We start from the raw sequence: 6,000 nt of genomic DNA, 5'->3' as shown, positions 1-6,000 counted from the left end.
CAGATCTGGGTTTTCCTCTAAAACATGAAGGACTGGTTTAATAAATGCGTCCATACACGCCATGACTGAGACGCGCACTTTAGTTCAATTAAAGCTGCTATATTGTATCCGGATGATTCATCGTGAAACGTGTGTATTTTGTTTCAGCTGTAACTTGCACGGGTTAAGGACGTCTGATAAGTACATTATAAATAATACGGCAAAAAGTATCGTTTGCAGTTACAAATCTGTAGTAAGAGTAATAAGTGAAGGGAGTCACGCTGTGCCGTTTAAAATACATACACTCACCTAAAGGATTATTAGGAACACCATACTAATACTGTTTTTGACCCCCTTTCGCCTTCAGAACTGCCTTAATTCTACGTGGCATTGATTCAACAAGGTGCTGAAAGCATTCTTTAGAAATGTTGGCCCATATTGATAGGATAGCATCTTGCAGTTGATGGAGATTTGTGGGATGCACATCCAGGGCACGAAGCTCCCGTTCCACCACATCCCAAAGATGCTCTATTGGGTTGAGATCTGGTGACTGTGGGGGCCAGTTTAGTACAGTGAACTCATTGTCATGTTCAAGAAACCAATTTGAAATGATTTGACCTTTGTGACATGGTGCATTATCCTGCTGGAAGTAGCCATCAGAGGATGGGTACATGGTGGTCATAAAGGGATGGACATGGTCAGAAACAATGCTCAGGTAGGCCGTGGCATTTAAACGATGCCCAGTTGGCACTAAGGGGCCTAAAGTGTGCCAAGAAAACATCCCCCACACCATTACACCACCACCACCAGCCTGCACAGTGGTAACAAGGCATGATGGATCCATGTTCTCATTCTGTTTACGCCAAATTCTGACTCTACCATCTGAATGTCTCAACAGAAATCGAGACTCATCAGACCAGGCAACATTTTTCCAGTCTTCAACTGTCCAATTTTGGTGAGCTTGTGCAAATTGTAGCCTCTTTTTCCTATTTGTAGTGGAGATGAGTGGTACCCGGTGGGGTCTTCTGCTGTTGTAGCCCATCCGCCTCAAGGTTGTATGTGTTGTGGCTTCACAAATGCTTTGCTGCATACCTCGGTTGTAACGAGTGGTTATTTCAGTCAAAGTTGCTCTTCTATCAGCTTGAATCAGTCGGCCCATTCTCCTCTGACCTCTAGCATCAACAAGGCATTTTCGCCCACAGGACTGCCGCATACTGGATGTTTTTCCCTTTTCACACCATTCTTTGTAAACCCTAGAAATGGTTGTGCGTGAAAATCCCAGTAACTGAGCAGATTGTGAAATACTCAGACCGGCCCGTCTGGCACCAACAACCATGCCACGCTCAAAATGGCTTAAATCACCTTTCTTTCCCATTCAGACATTCAGTTTGGAGTTCAGGAGATTGTCTTGACCAGGACCACACCCCTAAATGCATTGAAGCAACTGCCATGTGATTGGTTGGTTAGATAATTGCATTAATGAGAAATTGAACAGGTGTTCCTAATAATCCTTTAGGTGAGTGTATATACCAGCACAAATGATGACGATAATAATATCAATACATATTCGCTATTTAGTATTATTGTTGCACATGGAAACGTATTCTTATGGGAACATGCTTGTCTGAATATAATGTTGTCTACACGTTTAGCTCTTCCTAATATCTGAACAGAAACGTGTATTTATTACGCTGTTAGAACACAAATAATATAACAGACACAAAGTCCTGTCCTCGTCAGGCTGTGTCGCTCGTAGTGTTGTTTCTGTCTCTGTTTTTAACACAAACACATACCCACAGTTGCTGCTCCTCCATCAAAGGGACGGATCACAGCGGCCTGCTTTACAGAAACAGCTCTGGGACTCCGGCACGACACGACACCACACGGCAAATATTGTCATCAGACACGGCCCCCAGCCGGGCGACAGTGCCCAGAAATACGCATGGCAATGGGAGTGGTTTTTAGGCGAACTGCACAATCTAGGTTTTCTTCCGTTGAGGAGGGGTGACCGAACCATAGGTTGAGAGACATTCAAAGACAGACCTTTCACCGTGTTGCTCTATGAATTGAATGATTTGTTCTTGTTAGTGAGATGCTTATATTCTTAAAGGTGATAACCCGCTACTTCAGTAACTTGTGCTCTGGTTCTCAGATAATTCAACCATTCAGCTGCTATTAGCAGCCCTTTGTTTTCCCCATAAGAACAAAAGTTTCCACTTATTCTTCTGGTTTTAATTGAACTTTTCTAACAATACAAAGCACTTCAAAGTTGAAGTTTGAGTCTGTGTCCTTATGACAGAAATAGTAATCTACAGTAACGGTCAGTTTAGAAACAAAATGATCTATAAAGTGGTTATGCATGTACTTTATGTTAAGTAGTGATTCTTTTTTAATTTTCTTGGATGACAAGTAGAATATTCCGAGCATGACTGGCTTAGAAATGCTAAAATTACCCTCTGAAATGTCACAAGAAACAAGCATTTAAAGGGTGTTAAAAAAAAAAAAAAAAAGTCTTCCCAGGGGGGCATGCTCCCGGACCCCCCTAGCAACCATAACTCCACCCCCCCAAAATGTTGTGTCCTACCAATGTTCAAAACCTTTTCAGATAATCATGCTTTGTTGCTGCAAGAGATCAGAGAAAAATGTCCCCAATATACACTAAGGTGAATATCTAAAATTGTACAAAGTGCATTTGAGTTACAGTAAATTACACTATCCCACACTCTCTGTACTCTGTAACTCTACTTTGCAGTTAGTGTGATTTTCTGCATTGGCTAATCAAATAATCAAATCAATAGTAAAGACTTTGCAAAGACTGAAAAAAGTGACCTGACTGAAAACATGTTGACCCAGTTTGTGGGCATTATTGCTAATATTGATGTAATATAGTTTGATTTGTTTGTTTGATTTATATATTTTTTTATTTTCATTTTTAAGACCAAACACACAACATTAAATCCATCTACAGCACAGTTACAATTGGAGATTAAATGTTTAAGTAACAGGATTTTCAGGAAGGAGAGTCTTCTGTAGACTTTTCTCTAACCTATGAGGCCTGTGTGGAGTATTGAAAAAACATTTATAAATTTTTCCTAATTTTTGTTTATTTGTTTATTAATGGAAACAGTCAATTGAGGTTGAGATCCATGCTGCTGGGTTGCATGCATTTCAGCACGTATTTATATTATTTATACACAAGCACATGTACTCTGCAGGTTGGGTTTCACTTGTCTAAAAAAAATCTGCCTGACTCTCACTGCTCCACACACAGCACAAGTGGATCACAAACTTCAAATTTCTGAATGACATGAGTTGAACATCAGAGATATCTTGCCCTGGATTGGGGTGGAGGTCAGTGTAAATGCTCAAATTGTCCTGCATTTCTTAAGTCACAAACCCCCCCAGAACACGATTCACACATGGTAGACCAGCATCTAGGGTGAGCCCTGTGTGAACAAGGTCTCACTCTTCCCTCATCCTTCTCGCTCTCCCCCCTTCCCCCACAGGTGAGAGGAGCCAGTCCGCAGTGCCAGAGATCCAGGGCTGCCCCACGGCCTGCCTGCCTCCATCTCCGGCACTGGCCCCGCTCATGGCACTTTGGGCTTCCCTGTGAAAGCTGCCAAGCTGGACGCCACAGCTTTGCACCACAACACCTCGGCCACCACCCTGCCCCCTTCTGCTCCAAGCATTGAGCCACTGCCAGCCTGCGGACCGGGCTCCGGGGAAGAGCAGTATGTAAGTGAGGCAGCCCTACCGGAGGAAGCACCAGACGACCGGGTTTACAGAGATGCGGGAACCATTACTGGTATGAATTGTTTGATTCTTTGTTAGCCTTTGCAGGTGAATCACTCGACACACCCATTGTTTCCCTTCCTCCGCACTCAATACTTAATAAGTCATTTTGTGGTGTTCTGTGGTGCAAGACTGTAGAAGCTATTTCAGATTTTTCTTATTTTTTGTGTGTGATTTTAATTAATTCACATTAAGGCCCTCAAGGACTGGATTTAAAGAACATTTTAATCTGAGGATTAATCAGCTAGGCTCTTGAACTGAACCAGTAAAGCAGAGGAATGTAAATGTCAAATTAATGTCTTAAAAGTACTTTAAAAGTGTCATTTCAGAGTGAAGCCTACATACAGTCAAGTATTCAGGTTTTAGTTTCCAGCCTTTGAAGAAGCTTTTTTCCCATGTCACAGCTAGACTTGTTCGAGTCACGATTACAAATCGGCCAGCTTTAATACCTACAGAATGAACTCGGGGCTTTCAAAACACAGTGGCACACAGAGAAAACACTTGCAGAGTGGATGTACTGCTCTTCACATTGGTGAGTGGGCCGTGGAGTGAATAATGCTGTCACACAATCATTTTGTTCATGGCAACCAGCTATGCACAGAAACAAGAATAACTTTGTTTTTTTTCTAGCAAGGAATCTATTTTAGAGGATAGAAGAAACTAAATCTCCTTTGTTTCAGGGCAAATGAACTGACCGCTCTTGTGTTTTAAGTATTGGCCCACCTTTAATACCATCTGCAAACTGTGTGTCACTCCTCATCTTGTTAGATTGGTTTTGACAGTACAGTTAGACTTTGAGTAAACAAGGTGAAGACTGTATTTTGCAAAGGCATTAGTATACATGGTTGTTCTTTCCTCAAACCACCATTCTTAAGAGCTGTGGTAGTCTGTTCAGTATTGTTGTTCACAGCTGCAGGCGGCAGAGTACAGTAACGGGCAGGTACACATTTCTTAGATTTAAATTTGTAACTTGATATTATGAAAAGCCCAATATTATGCAAACAAAAGCTTGTAGAGAGTGACTCAAGGCCAAACCCTGGTGAGAAACAGGTCTCTGGATCACACAAGGTGGTATCAGATGCAGACCTGCTCTGAATGAATGCGTATTAAATCTTGTATGTTATTGTTGGATCCCTGGGAATCGGAATGGTTTTCCCACCTTTTGAAATGTAGAATCAGGAGTTAATCTCTGTAAACTTGTTTATACTGTACTGCTAGTGAGAAAAGAGCTCAAGGTTACTCAAGGACTGTGAGGGGAGCTGACACAGGGCAGTGCTGCCCCCCGCTGGGCATATGCAGTAGCATGTTTATTACCTGTACATTCTGCTGAGTGTGCAGCCCCTTTTTTCCCCTTCATTTTCCTTTCTTCTAACCTTGATAACAAGGACAGTATGCATCAGTATTTTCCTATTCAGTCCTCTGATCCACAGTTGAGCAGGTTTTCTAGGACTTCTTAAACCATCGCCTGCATTAGACCTGGGATACTGGTTATTTTGGAAATAAGTGCAATTAAGTCACAGAGAGCTCAGAAGGAATACAAAACTAAACTGCTCAGTCTCTCGAAGACCAGATTTGAAGAACACTGATAGTTATTTAACAGTCTATCTAATATTATTGTTATCAGTGGATTTGCTGTGCTGAGCATGATCGGTTCAACCTGACAGAGAAACTGTTTGCTTTGTTGGTCTGGTCCCTTTGTCCCTTTGTCCATATAAATTCTGTCAGTCTGTATAGTGGTTATGATGCATATTAATATTGGCAAGATATATGAACAGCATAAGACTTTACATCTAATTAACTTAAATTAGACTCCATATTGCTATGCAACCTGATGTAATTTGGTAATGCAATTACAAGGTACATTTATTTTGTAATTTCTGTTTTCACCTTCATAGTATCCCTCATGTGTTCTGTGTGGAGTTTGTACACCACCTTGTGGACTGAACATGAAGCTGTTCAGCAATTATAAAATACAATGCTTTAACAGATATATAATGTCATCGTTGTTTTCGTTTAAAAAAATAAATCTGTTGCTGTTTTTATCTGTTAAACCAGATATTTTATATACAAATTATATTCTAGTACTGTTTTTATTTTGGTTTGGCATGATACCTGGGTCTTATAGTAACTGATCAGTTTTGTTTTGCATTGTTTTTTCAAATTAATAATATTTGGTTTAACTTTTGTTAGTGGAAACCAAAGCAAATCGTTTGTACAGCTAAAACCAAC

General features: G+C 40.9%; 1 protein-coding gene across 1 annotated transcript in view; it reads left to right on the top strand.

Annotated features, from left to right (window-relative positions):
- Positions 1–3,490: 3,490 nt before the first annotated feature.
- trak1a (trafficking protein, kinesin binding 1a) overlaps positions 3,491–6,000 on the top strand; it is a 36,306-nt gene continuing 33,796 nt past the window's right edge. Inside the window, exon 1 of the mRNA XM_066691586.1 lies at positions 3,491–3,784. The gene's annotated coding sequence lies outside the window, so the exon portion shown is untranslated. The remainder of the gene's footprint in view (positions 3,785–6,000) is intronic.

Source organism: Amia ocellicauda, chromosome 18 (assembly GCF_036373705.1).
Source record: "Amia ocellicauda isolate fAmiCal2 chromosome 18, fAmiCal2.hap1, whole genome shotgun sequence".
Lineage (NCBI taxonomy): Eukaryota > Metazoa > Chordata > Actinopteri > Amiiformes > Amiidae > Amia > Amia ocellicauda.
This window is presented reverse-complemented; position numbering and strand designations above follow the sequence as displayed.